Here is an 18,195-nt window from a genome sequence, read left to right on the forward strand (position 1 = left end):
GTGGAACTTTTGTTTCTTTTATTGAAAACCTTAGTACATTTTGTTCAGCTCAATGTGTTTAGCTTCCTGCTGTCTCTGACACCTAAGCAGTGCTCCCTTAATCATTTCAATGCTTCCTTAAAGATATTTTAATTTTGTGTAATAAATATTCGAAATCCCCACTGATCTCTAAATTGCTTTGTTAGAATTAGGTCCCAATGGTTCAAACTCCACTCATGTCTCACAGAATGCCGTGTCTAGGCATCCCACACAAAGCCTTTAATACAATAGAGTTGTTATTCCACCATTAAGTGGAAGGAAATCAATTCATTTGCAGGAGAATAAATTCAAATGGACTAGAAAGGAGGATGTTCAGTAGATAAGGACAGACTCACATAACAGCACATATGTAGTATCATATGCAGAATAGATTTTTAAAGACATAAAATCAGAAGGGGAACTATTTGAAAAGGGTCAAGGCCCAAGGGGTGAGAATGGAAATAAAAGATGGTAATGGGGGTGAATATTACCAAAACATATTGGCAATATATATGAAAATGTCACAATGATACTCACTATTTGACCCAATTTTTCCTCATCCATTCATCAGTTTGGGCACCTCAACTAATTCCACAGCTTGGGTATTGTGAAGATAGCTACAATATATATGTGTATGCAGGTAGATCTATTGTATATTGATTTAAACTCACATGGAATTTAAAAAATTTGATTCAATTCCCTTAGTTCATTGACTTAAGCATAAATGTTAAAGATAACAAATTAATATAAAAAACAAATGCAAACAGACCAACTTGCCCAGTTTAGGATCACAGAGTCACAGTCTCTTTTCATAGTTGTGGTTGTAGCATATCAGGGAAGAATATCTGTCCATTTCAGCTTCATAAGCTTCATTTCAGCTTAATAAATTTTCGGATAAGAATACCTATTCTCATCCTATCTCAGTAGCAAAAAGTTTCCAGGCAAGAGATACCTGATTTCTGATTTTGTTTTATTTTCTTGATTAAACAGATTACATTTCACTAAAAAAGGAGGAAGGGATATTATTCAGTGTAGTTTCTGGCTAAATAATTGGCAAAAAAGGCAAACAGCACAATTTGAGAGAACAAAGGATGATGGTTCTTCATTAAATAACTGAATAATTCTTCCATGCTTCCTAAAATAGATTTAATTTTTGCCATAGGGTGAAAAGGATGGAAGTGCACTGCATATGCACATATGAACCCGCATAATGAAACCCACCAAACACTGAAGGCAGGAGAGAGAGAGGTTAAATGGGAAAAATGATGGAGGAGGTGAACTTGTTAAAGGCACACCATATATATATATATATATCAAATTATCACAGTAAAATTCCCTTGGATTATTAGCATGTGATTAGGAGAAAAAAGACAAAAGAAGTCTTCTCAAATTGTTATTATATGATAAATAAAAATAAAGTTGAAAAACATGTAACATTGATTTTATGTATTTGAATGGGGAAAATTAAATGTTAGAGCAGAAAGGAATTATCCTCTTATGTTCTATAAGAAATATTTGCTCATGATGCAACAAATCCTCACCGGGTATAATAGACTAATATTTGACTAACCACATAATGCAGTGAAAAAGAAAAATTTCTCCTCAAATGACATCGGTCACAGCAAGTTATTTTTCTTTTGTTGTTGCTAAAAAACAAAGACATATTGTTCTCCAACTATTAAAATTCCCCATTTTGAATCTAGGGCAATGTATATAATTTTATGCTAGAGGAAATTAAAAAGACACTGTTTTTCATTTGTGTGTCCCTTCTTCCTTCATGCATCACCATCTTAAATGATCTTCATGACAGTAAGATTGAGCAAATTGATGTGATTTATAACTAGTCACTTGTCTTTCTTCTTATCATTACAATGTCATTTTTTAATTCTTCTTTTTGTACATAGTACCTAGCAGAGTCACTAGCAAAAACTGTTGATCTTATTTGTCTCTTCAAGTGAAGTCTATATGGAAAGACAAACTTGAATTCACAGATTTGTTAACTTCACCTCAGAATGAGCAGGGACCTGAAATGTGATGAGATAAATGTTTACATTGTGCTACTATGCAAAATATTTATTTGGCCTAGTGTAAATGTAATGATCTATAGAAGATTACTGTTTATATGTAAAATTGTCTATCCATAAGGGCTAATAAACATGAATTATGACTTAATATTCAATTGATTTTCAATTTCTTCTTGAGAACCACCAGATTCACCCTGGAAACATGAATCCTTCCATTTTTCTAATGAATTATTTCATGAACTTTGCAATAACAAAGGCTAATGAACACACAATATCAATATCATTTATCTATATCTCTTTTATGCTCATCTCTTTCCGTTCAACTTTGTAATTAAAACATGAAGAGCAAAAGAGCATAATTTCTGCCTAGTCACATGATTTCAGCCCATAAACTTTCTTCACACACATCCTGGAAAGTAAGCCCGATGTCATCCTTTTTAAATACAGTAACATAAAATAAACTTGAATGGCAAGATAACTATGGGCATTGACCGTAAATTTCACAACAATTGTCTAAAATGTGAAGTAGCAGTATATTAAAACTATCCCAATTTTATTTCCATTAGATGTTGTAAGGGTTTGCTGTTGTTGCATAACACTGAATCCTAAAAGCAAATGGGTGAATGAATCATCATTATCAGTGGGGCTGCATATTGGGTAGATATTCTGACCCCATCTTGTCTTTTATGTTTATGTTATTCTGGAATTTTGAAATTAAATACTTTTATAGCAGTCTGCTAGGTACCTTAGTTTGTTCACAGTTATTTTGAAATGTTGATGAGCAAATTAACAGAATTTAGACTACATCAAATGTCAGCTGGAGAGGCTCTCCTGGTCATGACTGTGCTTTCTAATATGTTAGAAACTCACCTGACTGCTGTCCCATCTGTTGCCTGGGACATTGTCTTTGCATTATTGTCCTCTCCTCCTCCATCTGTATAGTGTGGGTTTGTCACATGAGTAAGTAAAAATTCCAACAGAGAAGCAGAAATTTCACCTAAGGACCCTTGAGGCACATTGTTTATCTCAACTTCTTTTATTGTCAGAGAAAAATTTAAATCCAAACAGAAAATAATCCCAAGGAAAGAGAAACACATTTATAATGGTCACAGAATACACTCAATTCAAAAGTTGGTTGTTTGTGACAAATTTTTATAATAAGGGATTTAGCACTAACACAGCCAATATCATCCAACATGAGATCAACAACAGGTGAGACTCAGGTGGAAAAGGCTTTGTACTTGTCCCTGGCTGATGAAATTCTCAGGATAAAGGTAATCTTTGACAAAGAGAAAATAATTCCAGGACAAGGAAATACCAATAAGAATGATCATAGAATACACCATAATTTTATTGATGAGGGTATCAAAATGAGTGAGTTTCATGACATCAGGAAGATTATATGAAGTGTGTTATTTCCCTATTATATAGAAAATATTAGGTAGAAAATATTCACTTATATAAAATCAACATATTTGGTCAATATTACAACTGCACTACAGTCTGTCTCAGCTTCTCCACAGCAAATGGAGGTAAATCAATGGGAGGTTAAGTGCTGGCATTTGGTGCAGTCTAAATTCTGTTAATTTCCTCATCACCATATCAAAATAAATGTGAACAAAAAAAGGTACCTAGCAGACTGCTATAAAAGTATTTAATTTCAAAATTCCAGAATAAAATTATCAACATAAATTCATTCTTTTTATTTATTTGTTTTTATCAGAATAGTATGCTAAAGTAATTTTAAAATAGAATATTACTGTTGTTTGAATAGAAAATGCTCCAAGAGAATCGTGCATTGTTACCTGGCTATAATGTGATGGGCTTTAGGATTGGATCCTGAAGGTTCTGATCTAATCAATTGAGTGATCTAGTGATGGATTCCTAAGATGTTGTCACTAATGAGAGGAGGTCAAAAGTGGCAAGTGAGACACAAGTAGAGGAGGTAAGTAATTGGGGATGCAGCCAAGAAAGATGCGTCTTGTCCCCTGTTCCTCCTCAATCCATCCTGCTTCCTGGCATGAGATAAGCAGCTTTGCTCCAAGATTTTTTGTTATCTGTCATCACAGACAAGAAAAAATGGAGCCTGCTGACCTTGGACATAAATGTAAAAAATCATGATCCTAAGTAAATCTTCTTCCTTTAAGTTGTTTCTCACTTGTACTTATTTATTTATTTATTTTCTTTATTCATATGTGCATACATTGTTTGGATCATTTCTCTCCCCCTGCTCCCCACCCCATCACTCCCCCCATCCCCATCACTTCCAGGTAGAACCTGTTCTGCCCTTTTCTCTAATTTTGTTGAAGAGAAGACATAAGCAATAATAAGGAAGACATAGCGTTTTTGCTAGTTGAGATAAGGATAGCTATACAGAGAGATTCTTAGCATTGCTTCCATGCACAAGTGTATTACAGTCTGAATTGATTCATCTGTACCTGACCTCTTCACTACTTCCCGGTCACCTTCCCATATTGACCCCTGTCACTTTAAGGTTTCTGTATAAGTTCCTCTGCAGTGGGGACATCAAACACTTTCAAGTTTTGGGTTTCTTACCTATCCCCGTTCTTCTCATATGTGCTCTCCCCTTAGCATGTGACCCAAGTCCAACCACATTGCTGTATTTGCCCTATATATAAATGAGGGCACAAATATCCCACAAATGAGTGAGAACTTAGGATTTTTTTGTCTTCTGAGCCTGGCTAACCTCTCTCAAGATGGTGTTCTCCAGTTCCATCCATGTACTTGTGAATGGTAAGATTTCATTCTTCTTTGTGGCTGCATAAAATTCCATTGTGTATAAATACCACATTTTTCTTAATCCATTCATCAGAAGTGGGGCATCTTGGCTGCTTCCATAACTTGGCTATTGTGAATAGTGCTGCAATAAACATGGGTGTGCAAGTGCCTCTGGAGTAACCTGAGTCACATTCCTTTGGATATATCCCTAGGAGTGGGATTGATGGATTACATGGCAGATCTATGTTTAGTTTTTTAAGAAGGCTCCATATTATTTTCCAGAGTGGTTGTATGAGCTTGCATTCCCACCAGCAGTATACGAGGGCTCCTTCTCCCCCACATTCTTGCCAACACCTGTTGTTGGTGGTGTTTTGGGTGATAGCTATTCTAACAGGGGTGAAGTGGAATCTTAGTTTGGTTTTGATTTGCATTTCCTTTATGGCCAGAGATGGTTAGCATTTTTTCATGTGATTTTTGGCCATTTGAATTTCTTCTTTGAAAAAGTTCTATTTAGTTCACTTGCCCATTTCTTTATTGGTTCATTGATTTTGAGAGAGTTCAGTTTTTTGAGCTACCTGTATATTCTGGTTATCAGTCCTTTGTCTGATGTATGGCTGTCAAATGTTTTCTCCTACACTGTGGGTGGTCTCTACAGTTTAGAGGTCATTTCATTTGTTGTGCAGAAGTTTTTAATTTTATGTAGTCCCATTTGTCCATCCTTTCTCTTAGTTGCTGAGCTGCTGGAGTTCTATTGAGGAAGTCCTTGCCTATAGCTATTGCTTCCAGAGTATTCCCTGCTCTTTCCTGTACTAACATCAGAGTTTTGGGACTGATATTAAGGTCATTGATCCATTTTGAGTTGATACTAGTACAGAGTGATAAATATGGATCTAGTTTCAGTTTTTTGCAGGCAGATAACCACTTTTTCCAGCAACATTTGTTGAAGAGGCTGTCTTTTCTATATTGTATGTTTTTGGCACTTTTGTCAAAAATAAGGTGGGCATAGCTATGTGGATTCATATCCAGGTCCTCTATTCTGTTCCACTGGTCGTCATAACTGTTTTTGTGCCAGTACCATGCCATTTTTATTGCTATTGCTTTGTAATATAGTTTGAAGTAGGGTATTGTGATACCTCCAGCATTGCTCTTTTTGCTGAGTATTGCCTTGGCTATTTGTGTTAACTTGTGTTTCTGAATGAACGTTAGGGTAGATTTTTCAATCTCTGTGATGAATGTCATTAGGAGTTCGATAAGAATTGCATTAAACATGTAGACTGCTTTCAGTAGTACAGCCATTTTTACTATGTTGATTCTACCAATCCATGAGGACAGTAGATTTTTCCATCCTCTGTAGTCTTCCTCAATCTCTTTCTTCGGGGGTTTGTAATGTCCCTGTAGAGGTCATTCACATCCTTTGTTAAGTTTACTCCTAGGTATTTGATTTTTTTGAGTCTATTGTACATGGAATTGTTTCCATATATTCCTTCACAATTTGTTCGGTGTTGGTGTATGAAAAAGCTAATGATGTTTGTAAGTTGATTTTTTATCCTGCAACCTTACTGTAGCTGTTTATTGTGTCTATGAATTTTTGGGTACAGTTTTTTTGTTTTTTAAGATAAAGGATCATGTCATCAGCAAATAGGGATATTTTGAAAGTTTCTTTACCTATTTGTATTCCTTTTATTTCTTCTTCTTGCCCAACTGCTCTGGGTAGGAATTCTAGGACTATGTTGAATAGGATTGGGTATAGTGGCACCCTTGTTTCATTTCTGATTTTAGGGAAAGTGGTTTCAGTTTTTCTCCATTAAGTATGATGTTGGCTATAAGTTTGTCATATATAACTTTTACAATGTTGAGGTATATTCCTTCTATTCCTAGTTTTCTTAGAGCTTTTATCATGAAGTGGTGCTGGATCTTATCAAAGGCTTTATCTGCATCTATTGAGAAGATCAAGTGGTTTTTGTCTTTGCTTCTATTGATGTGCTGTATTACATTTATAGATTTTCATATGTTGAACCACACCTGCATCTCTGGGATTAAGCTGATTTAGTTGTGGTGAATGATCTTTCTGTTACGTTGTTGGATTCTGTTTGCATTATTTTATTGAGGATTTTTGCATTGATGTTTATTAAGGAGATTGGCCTATAGTTCTCCTTTTTGGAGGTGTCTTTGTCTGGTTTTGGGATGAGTGTAATACTGGCTTCAAAGGATGAATTAGGCAGTGTTCCTTCCCTTTCTATTTTGTGGAACAGTTTAAGGAGAGTTGGTATTAGTTCTTCTTTAAATGTCTGATAGAATTCAGCAGAGAATCCATCAGGTTCTGGACTTTGTGTTTTTGCTGCTTCAATTTCATTTTGTGTTATAGGTCTACTCAGGTGATTAACATCCTCTTGGTTCAATTTTGGATGGTTATAAGTATCTAGAAATTTGTCCATTTCTTCAGAATTTTCAAATTCATTGAAAAGTAGGTTCTCAAGGTAGATTCTTTTTATGGTTTTTTGGTCTCTATTTCATTAATTTTGGCCCTTATTTTTATTATTTCTCTCCTTCTGCTTCTTTTGGGTTTTGCTTGTTCTTGTTTTTCTAGGAGTTTGAGATGTAGCATTAGGTCATTGATTTGAGATCTTTCTGTCCTTTTAATATATGCACTCATAGCTATAAACTTTTCTCTTAGGACTGCCTTTGTTGTGTCCCATAAGTTCTGGTAGGTCATGTTTTCATTTTCATTAACTTCCAGGAACCTTTTAATTTCCTCTTTTCTTTCATTAATGGCCCATTGATCATTGAGCAGTATGTTTTTAGCTTCCGATTGTTTGCATGTTTTCTACTGTTGTTTTTGTTGTTGAGTTCTAGTTTTTTTTGTTTTACTTATCTATTTATTTTTTATTATTTTATTATTCATATGTGCATACAAGGCTTGGGTCATTTCTCTCCCCTGCCCCCACCCCCTTTGAGTTCTAGTTTTAATGCATTGTGATTAGATAGAATGCTTGAGATGATTTCTTTTTTCTTACATTTGCTGTGGCTTGCTTTGGAGAAGGTTCCTGGTGTTAGTATTTAAGCAGAATCTCTGTCATACTTTCACCAGGTGGTTGGGTAGTGTTTGCTTGTTTTTTTTTCTTCTGTCTTTCAGCAGCAGCTGTTTGGTCAGCTCTTCCCTCAGTAGGGTGTGGCAGTCTAAGTTTGCATGTTGTCCTCAGGTTCCATAATCAACTCTGTAGCCCACCAGCTGTCCTGCTTTGGAGTTGGGTTTTCACTGTTCTTGATTATTGTGGGCTTCTTTCTTTGCCTCGTCCCATTTCTCTGGGGCAAGGTCAACCCCCTGCTGTCAGCATGTTGTGATGTTTTTCTGATTTTTTCCATTTTGCAGTGTCCTTTGAGCTTGGATGTTTCTCACTGGCTTAGGAGATGAGCTTTGTGGATCACTACCTACCCTATTTCATGCAGTGGCTTTTGGCACTCCTGCCTTTCCAGGCTCTGTTTACTGAAAGTTTGCATGGAGATCAGCTCCTTGACCCTCCCCGCTTCTCTGGTGCTTTCAACTTCCTGGCCCCTCTGCTGTGTGCTAGTTTTCAGTTCATTGTTTACTCAGGTTTTTTCTGGGGGAGGGGATCAGTATGCCCAGTGGGTTATGCTGGTTTATTCCTGGGTGGTTGGAGGAATACCATGTGATGCTTGGCACTCACCTGTTTAGTCTGCTGAATGTCTCCCAAACAGGTTTGGAGCCAGCATCTGGTGGCAGCGGGAGCCCTCCTGTTTTCTTGGTGTAACGTGGTGTGGAGAAGCTTTCTACAGGCTAGAGGTACAGGGTGTCAAAGTTTTTATTCTCCTTGATGCTTTATTTCCATCAAGTGTGGCTCCAGCATCTCAGCAAGATTTTTGATTCATGGAGCTCATGCTGTCTGCTTCTGCATCTTATTCGCCACACTCACTTGTATTTATCATAGCAATCAAAAAATTGACTAACACAGTTATATTATGACAGCATGTGTTTATATGGGAGAAAGTAAAAACAATGGTGAGTTGAATAGGAAAAGGAAGTCACGACAACATTTGAACTCCTTATAACTGACTTGTCCTGAACATTTTTACTTTCCTTGAATAAAATTAAGGTGTTTATTTTGAGATAATTGTAGATTAATGTGCAATAGTAATAAATGACACTGAGAGATCCAGGTACACCTTACACTGCTTCCATAATGATAGCATGGGGGAAAACTATGACAGAACATCACACCCAGGATATTAACATGGGTAACAAGGAAAGGAATTTCACAGACTAAAAGGAAATATGCACAGCGATGTTTATTAGCAATATATAAGAAATAGAATCAACCTAATGTACACCACAAGATGAATGAATGAAGAATATTACTCAGTCATTAACAAAGAATGGAATTCTGTCATTTGTGGCAACTTGGATGCAACTGGAGGACATTCTGCTAAGTGAATGAGTTAGAAGCACAAATGCAAGTACCACAGGTTCTGTCACTTACACAGTAAAATTTTTAAAGGTGAACTGAATATATATTATTGATTGCCAGATGGTGGGATGGGATAGGCAGAGGTTTAATAAATGGAAGCTGGATTTGATCACTGCATGAATGGAAATATTCCTCTAAATATCATTCATATGTAAAATTAATGTATCTTAATCTAAAGTAAAATGAAATATATAATACAGAAAAGTTCTTTGAATTCAAGGTACCATAGTGCCATCCATTCCTAACTACCACATTTTCACTACTTCCTCAGTGCCTGATCAACCAATGTATTCATCGTTTATATATTGTTATCCTTCAAAAATACTATCCAGATTATGAAAACATCTACCAGGAAAGGAAGAAAAGAAGATAACTTTGGGGCATATGTGCCAATGACTATGTTAGGCCCTGAGAACTTCCTGTTGATATAGTAGAGATCTTAATATGAAAGTGAAAACTTGTGAGTAAGTATAGAACATTGTACCATGTTAAAGTCTTCTTGGAAGTTAAACACCAAGGTTTTGAAAACTCAGAGTGAAAAACTGTAGTCTCAGAGTTTTGCACTATAATCTAGATATGGGGTGCATTACCAAATGGAATCCTTCCCAAAGAAGTGTACCATATGGCAATTTCTAGTAAAATTTAATGAAAAATTATTTAGTGTGATATATGTCAATTAAGATGAAATAATTCCTACAAATACGTGCTATTAGATAAATGGTAATCTCCAGGCATTTCTGAGGCAAAGAAAATTAGAGGGAATGAACCAATTCATGTTGCAATACTTATATATGTAGAAATGTCACAATTAAACTCCCTGTATAGCTGTCTTAAATGAACAAAAATGTCATCTTTTCACAAAAAGGAGAACAGGAAGGCAAAACAAGACCTGTTTGGTGGTACATGCCATTGATAGGGGGAAGAATATGAGGAAAGGGATGAGGATGGTAAATATGGTGAAAATATTATGAACTCATGTACTTAAATATAAAAATGGGAGCTATATAAACTATTCCAGGAAGGAGGAGAGGGGAAATAATGGAGAATGATAGAGGGGATTAATTTAACTGTAATATATTTTTAAAACTTCTGTGTCATAATGTACCCCCAGTATAACATTAATAAAAAAATTTGGAAAGTCAAAAAATAAAGAGCATATCACCTGGATTAAACATGCTCATGCAGAACATGGTCCTACATGTGTAACAATTCCTGATAAAATAGAAAGTATGAATTATTACAATTGATTAAGAAAATTGAAAATTACAAAATAGAGATGATTTGATATCATAGAGAGGTGAAATGGGAAAAAAGTGAGCTGGGTATTTGAATTGCATATGGAAGCTGAAATCAGAGAAATGAAAACTCCATAATAACATAGAAGGAGAAATTTCTTCTTCCACCATCTGATCAAAGATTCCCAGGTCTGACATTGAGAGTATGAGCCCTGCAATCTTGAGCACTCCTGTAGTCTCAGGACAGTTGGCTCTCTTACAGTTTGTTTCTCAAAAGGTCTTCCCAGAACCCTCTTAATGTCTTTGTTGCTCAGACTGTAGATGAAGGGGTTTAACATGGGGGTGAACACAGTGTGCATCACTGAGGCTCTTGCACTTGGCTGGGAGGTTTTGCTCACAACAGAACAAAGGCACACACCGAGACCAATACAATAAAACAATGAGACAACTGAGAGATGAGACACACAAGAGGAAAATGCTTTGTACTTTCTTTGAAATGAAGACATTGATCATAGGAAAGAAACTATCTTGGAGTAAAAGTAAAGGATGCCAGCAAAAGGACCATCAGCCAGAAACAAAAGTACATCACAACATCATTAAGAAAGGTGTCAGAGCAGACATTGTGTACCACCTGATTAAGTTCACAGAAAAAGTGTGGGATTTCTACACTATCACAGAAAGACAGCTGCAACACCATTGAGCTGTGTAAGGTGGAAATCAGGAAACTTATGATCCAGGACACCAGAACATGCAACCCACAAATACAGGGATTCATAATGACTGAGTAATGCAGAGGGTGAGAAATGGCCACAATGCCATCATACACCATCACAGTCAACAGAAGAATTTCCAACTCTATAAGAAGAATAGAAACATACGTTTGGTTATGCAGGATTTATAAGTTATGACCTTGTTCTGTGTCTGGATGTTCACAAACATCTTTGGTACAATGGTGGAGGTGAAACAGATACCCATGAAGGACATGTTGGAGAGTAAGAAGTATATGGTTATGTGCAGGTGGATGTCTGAGATTGTGGCCAGGATAATGAGCAGGTTGCCAAGCACAGTGACCAGGTACATGGAAAATAATAGTTCAAAGAGGACAGGCTGCAAACCAGGGTCCTCTGAAATCCTCCAAAGAACAAATTCTATATCCTTGCTTCATTCTTGGGCTCCATGTGCCTGATGTGCCTAACAAAAATGAGAGATTAAAAAATGTATGACACAACTATTCAGTACTTACCTGACCATATTTTTGGTAAAGACTTGAATTCACAGGTTTTTCATAGGCATTTGCTCCTCTGTAGGGAATCCACTTTCATTCTCTAATTTGGAATTCTTCTCCACTCTGTCTCTTTCCATTAGGCCATGCATTCAAAATGTTAAACACAAATACTTCCATATATTTGTGGAATGTAATATAGTGATGATCATTTTGTAGGTACTGCTGAGGTCACTACACTCAAAAAAAGGAAATTATTTTAAATCTACTAAGAGACAAACAGTATAAGAATTGAAAGAAAAAAACATTTGGGTAAAGAAATTATTAGGTAACATGTGAGGAGAGTTAGGACTTTGAAAGAAAATGGGAGAAATAAACAAGAAAGTACATTGGGAATCACAGTAGGACAAAAATTTTCAGCTAAGAGGTGCCTGATTATGATTTCTAAAAGACTTTTGCTGAAAGTTATGGCACATAGCATATTCTTTACTTAAGAAAAATGGAGAGATATTATTGAGTGTATTTTAGGGGGAATAATTAGGAAAAATGAACTAAAAAGACAAATTTTAGAGAAGAAATGTTTTTGGTTATTCATTAAATTATTCTTCTACAGTTATTCAAATAGATTCAGTTTTTAGTATGGGGTGAAGAGGATGGAAGTACACAGCACACGTATGTATGCAGATAGCAAATAAAAACCAAACACTAACAGAAAATGGGAGGAATATAATGGAGTTGATGAACTTGTTCAAAGTATACTGTTAACATGTGTGGTATTACAACAATAAAATCTCAGATTATTAATGTATGATAAGTCAAAATATTTAAAATTTTCAAACATTGATTTGATTTGATTTTTGAAGTGGAATAACTAAAAAAATAGAGCACAAAGGAATACTCTGTAAGCAGTATTTGCTAATGATGCAACAAAATGAGACCACGTATGATTAGCTAATATTTAACTAATCACATAATTCAGAAAAAGAGTATTTTCCCCTCAAATGACACAGGTCACGGGATTTATTTTTGTTTGGTTTTTACTAAAATTATAGACATGTTTTATCCTCCAACTATTAAAAAATACCCATTTGGAATTTTGAATTTATGACTATTTATATAATTTCATGTTAGAAGAAATTGTAAGACCATTGTTTTGCCATTTGGGTCCATTTTTCCTTCATGCATCACTATCTTATTTTTTTTAATGTTTTATTATTCATATGTGCATACAAGGCTTGGGTCATTTCTCCCCCCTGCCCACTCTGCCCTCTCCCTCTCCCCCCCAACCCCCTCGATACCAGACAGAAACTATTTTGCCCTTATCTCTAATTTTGTTGAAGAGAGAGTATAAGCAATAATAGGAAGGAACAAGGGTTTTTGCTGGTTGAGATAAGGATAGCTATACAGGGAGTTGACTCACATTAATTTCCTGTGTGTGTGTGTTACCTTCTAGGTTAATTATTTTTGATCTAACCTTTTCTCTAGTTCCTGGTCCCCTTTTCCTATTGGCCTCAGTTGCTTTTAAGGTATCTGCTTTAGTTTCTCTGCGTTAAGGGCAACAAATGCTAGCTAGTTTTTTAGGTGTCTTACCTATCCTCACCCCTCCCTTGTGTGCTCTCGCTTTTATCATGTGCTCAAAGTCCAATCCCCTTGTTGTGTTTGCCCTTGATCTAATGTCCGCATATGAGGGAGAACATACGATTTTTGGTCTTTTGGGCCAGGCTAACCTCACTCAGAATGATGTTCTCCAGTTCCATCCATTTACCAGCGAATGATAACATTTCATTCTTCTTCATGGCTGCATAAAATTCCATTGTGTATAGATACCACATTTTCTTAATCCATTGGTCAGTGGTGGGGCATCTTGGCTGTTTCCATAACTTGGATATTGTGAATAGTGCCGCAATAAACATGGGTGTGCAGGTGCCTCTGGAGTAACTTTAGTCACATTCTTTTGGGTCATGCATCACTATCTTAAATACTCTTCCTGAAAATGTAGGTTTGTGAAAATTGTTTTATAACTAGTCATCCATCTTTCTTCTCATAATCATTATTCCATTTTTATTTATTCTGCTTCATGTTCATAGTACTTACTACAGTCATGGGCAAGAATTGGTTATCAAATTTGTATTTTCAAGTGAAGTATACATGGAAAGACAAACTTGAATTCACAGATTAATTAACTTGATCACATAATTAGGGAGGACATGAAATATAATGAGATAAATGTGTATATTTTTGTCATATTGTAAATATAATCAATGACCTTTGCAAGATTGCTGGACATATGCAAAAAGAGTTATTCCATAAGGATTGATTGGGTGAAAACTAAATACACATGTGTGAAAATGGGATGAGACCTACTGAAATTGTTCTAAGAGAGGGGGAGGGGAAATAAAGGAGAAAGATGTAGGGAGTAAAACTAAGATATACTGTAGGCACTTTTGTGAATGTCACAGTGTACCCCAGTTACAAGTATAATATAATATGCTATTTAAAAAGAATAAAAAAAGAAAACAAAAAATAAGGATTGATTGGCATGAATTATGATTTATTATTGAATTATCTTTTTGTTTCTGCTTGAAAACTACCAGTGCCACATAGAAAACACGAATCTCTCCATTTTTCTAATGAATTATATTCCCTCTGGTATTTTCCCATAATCACTAGAGGGATAGTGAAAGAGGAATACCAGTATAATTCATTATGTATCTATTTCACAATCAGGAATCATTTCAATCTTCATGATCAAGGCAAAAATTTCAAATGAACCTCAATTCTTGAGCAGTAATGTGATTTCATCCTATAAACTTCCTGCATAGTCACCCTGGAAAGTAATCTCCATGTCATCATTTTTAAATACAGTTATTTCAATGATGGGTAGTGAGGGTGTTGGTAATAAATATCAGAGCAAAGGTCGAATGCACTTAGTAGCTGAATAGTAAAACTCCAAATTGTATTCCCATTAGATATTGTAATGTTTATCTGTCATTACATAACAATAAATATTAAAAGCATGTGGGTTAATATACCATCATTATCAGTGGGGCTAACATTGGGTAGATAATATTAATTCATCTTTTTTCTCTGTCAGCTGTGTGTCACCTAGATCAGCTCTACTGATCACGTTTCAGCTTTCTAATATATTGGGAACTCAGCTGACTGCAGGTGAATCTCTTGACTGGGACATTGTGTTTGTCTTATTGTCCTTTTCCTTCTCCATTTGTCTGGTGTAGGTTTGTCACATGGTTGAGAGGAATTCCAACACAGAGCAGCAGAAATATCACTTGAGGTCCTCAGAGCCATTCTCTCAATCTCAAACTAGCCTATTGTCAAAGAAAGTTTGAAATCTTAAAGAGAAAATAATCTGAAGGAAAAAGGAAATACCAAGGAGGAAGGTGAATACACCTTGATTTAAAGTTGAGTATAACAATAAAAACAGCATGGTACTGGCACAAAAACAGACATGAAGACCAGTGGAACAGAATAGAGGATCCAGATATGAAGCCACACAACTATGAGCAACTTATCTTTGACAAAGGAGCTAAAAATATATGATGGAGAAATAGCAGCCTCTTCAACAAAAACTGCTGGGAAAACTGGTTAGCAGTCTGCAAAAAACTGAAATTAGATCCATGTATATCACCCTATACCAAGATTAACTCAAAATGGATCAAGGATCTTAATATCAGACCCCAAACTCTTAAGTTGATACAAGAAACAATAGGAAATACTCTGGAGTTAGTAGGTATAGGTAAGAACTTTCTCAATGAAACCCCAGCAGCACAGCAACTAAGAGATAGCATAGATAAATGGGACCTCATAAAACTAAAAAGCTTCTGTTCATCAAAAGAAATGGTCTCTAAACTGAAGAGAACACCCACAGAGTGGGAGAAAATATTTGCCAATTATACATCAGACAAAGGACTGATAACCAGAATATACAGGGAACTTAAAAAACTAAATTCTCCCAAAACTAATGAACCAATAAAGAAATGGGCATGTGAACTAAACAGAACTTTCTCAAAAGAAGAAATTCAAATGGCCAGAAAACACATGGAAAAATGCTCACCATCTCTAGCAATAAAGGAAATGCAAATTAAAACCACACTAAGATTCCACCTCACCCTTGTTAGAATAGCCATCATCAGCAACACCACCAACAACAGGCGTTGGCGAGGATGCGGGGAAAAAGGAACCCTCTTACACTGTTGGTGGGAATGTAGACTGGTACAACCACTCTGGAAAAAAATTTGGAGGCTACTTAAAAAGCTGGACATCGATCTACCATTTGATCCAGCAATACCATTCTTGGGGATATACCCAAAAGACTGTTACTCCAGAGGCACCTGCACATCCATGTTTATTGCGGCACTATTCACAATAGCCAAGTTATGGAAACAGCCAAGATGCCCCAGCACAGACGAATGGATTAAGAAAATGTGGTATCTATACACAATGGAATTTTATGCAGCCATGAAGAAGAACGAAATGTTATCATTTGCTGGTGAATGGATGGAACTGGAGAACATCATTCTGAGTGAGGTTAGCCTGGCCCAAAAGACCAAAAATCATATGTTCTCCTTCATATGTGGACATTAGATCAAGGGCAAACACAACAAGGGGATTGGACTATGAGCACATGATAAAAGCGAGAACACACAAGGGAAGGGGTGAGGATATGTAAGACACCTAAAAAACTAGCTAGCATTTGTTGCCCTTAATGCAGAGAAACTAAAGCAGATACCTTAAAGCAACTGAGGCCAATAGGAAAAGGGGAACAGGTACTAGAGAAAAGGTTAGATCAAAAATAATTAACCTAGAAGGTAACACCCACACACAGGAAATCAATGTGAGTCAATGCCCTGTATAGCTATCCTTATCTCAACCAGCAAAACCCCTTGTTCATTCCTATTATTGCTTATACTCTCTCTACAACAAAATTAGAGATAAGGGCAAAATAGTTTCTGCTGGGTATTGGGGGGGGGAGCGGGAGGTGGTGGAGTGGGTGGTAAGGGAGGGGGTGGGGGCAGGGGGGAGAAATGAACCAAGCCTTGTATGCACATATGAATAATAAAAGAAAAATGAAAAAAAAAATAAAAAGGAAATCTATGTTACAAAATGATTAAAAAAATAAAAAAAAATAAAGTTGAGTTTATCAGATTTATTTTTAAAATAATGGAAAGAAGAATAACACATCCAGTGCATTTTATATGAAAGAAACAAGAGGGGAGATTCATAAGTAAAAAAGGCTTTGTACTTGTCCCTGACTGATGAAAATCTCAGGGAAAAGGTAATGTTAGACTAAGAGAAAATAGTCTCAAGAAGAGGAAAACACTGAGAATGGTCACAGAGTACTCCAAAATTTTATTGACAAGGATATCTTTAATGAATATAGACAAAAAGATATTGAACAAAATGCAGAATATAAACAGAAGCAAGGAAAAAAAACCATATGATCCTCTCAAAAGATTCAGAAAAAGCCTTTGACAAATTCCAAAAGCCTTTCATAATAAAAGCTCTGAAGAACTAAGAATACAAGAAATGTTCCTCAACATAATAAAGGCTAGAGCTAACATCATACTAAATGGAGAACAAATGAAACCATTCCTCTTAAAGTCAGGATGAGACAGGGCTGCCCACTTTCTCTACTCCTATTCATTGTAGTTATGGAATTCCAAGTGATAGCATTAAGACAAGAAAAGAAATAAAAGGGATTCAAATAGGGACAGAAGAATCCAACCTATCCCTTTTTCCAGATAACATTATCATATACAGAAAACTACACCAGAAAACTACTAGAAATAAATTCTTTTGGTAAAGTAGCATGATATAAAATTAACATGCAGAAATCAGTACCATTTCTATATACCACCAACACACAGACTGAGAAAGAAATCAGGGGAACCATAGCCTCAAAAACAATAAAGTACCTTAGAAGAAATTTAATGAAATAAACCAAAAGCTTTTTTAATGAAAACTATAAACCACTGAAGAGAGAAATTGAAGAAGACTTCAGAAGGTTGAAAGACCTTCCATGCTCAGGGATAAATAGATTCAACATTGTGACAATAGCCATCCTACCAAAATCAACACACATGTTAAATGCAAACCTTACCACAGAGATAGAAAAACAATCTTGAAATTCATATGGAAACACAAAAGACCTGGCATAGTCAATGAAATTCTGAGCAAAAAGTCAATGTTGGAAGCATTGCAATCTCCAACTTCAAATTATAATACAGAGCCATAACAATAAAAACAACAGAATAATTTAAAAGAATACATACTACAGGTACTCAATGAGAATTTTATAGAGATGATACTGGATAGGGTCAACCAAAATGTACAGGAGACACTCAAGAAATTCCAAGACAACAAAAATAGAGAATTTGAAAAAGCAAAAGAAGAAATATAGGAAACCATAGAAGCACTGTATAAACACCAAAGTGAAAGAGAGAACATGATGAATA

General features: G+C 35.7%; 1 pseudogene; it reads right to left on the bottom strand.

Moving 5' to 3' along the window:
• Positions 1–10,459: 10,459 nt before the first annotated feature.
• On the bottom strand, positions 10,460–11,484 carry LOC141416152 (olfactory receptor 7A17-like; annotated as a pseudogene).
• Positions 11,485–18,195: the final 6,711 nt, after the last annotated feature.

This window comes from Castor canadensis, chromosome 14, assembly GCF_047511655.1.
Source record: "Castor canadensis chromosome 14, mCasCan1.hap1v2, whole genome shotgun sequence".
Classification (NCBI taxonomy): Eukaryota; Metazoa; Chordata; class Mammalia; order Rodentia; family Castoridae; genus Castor; species Castor canadensis.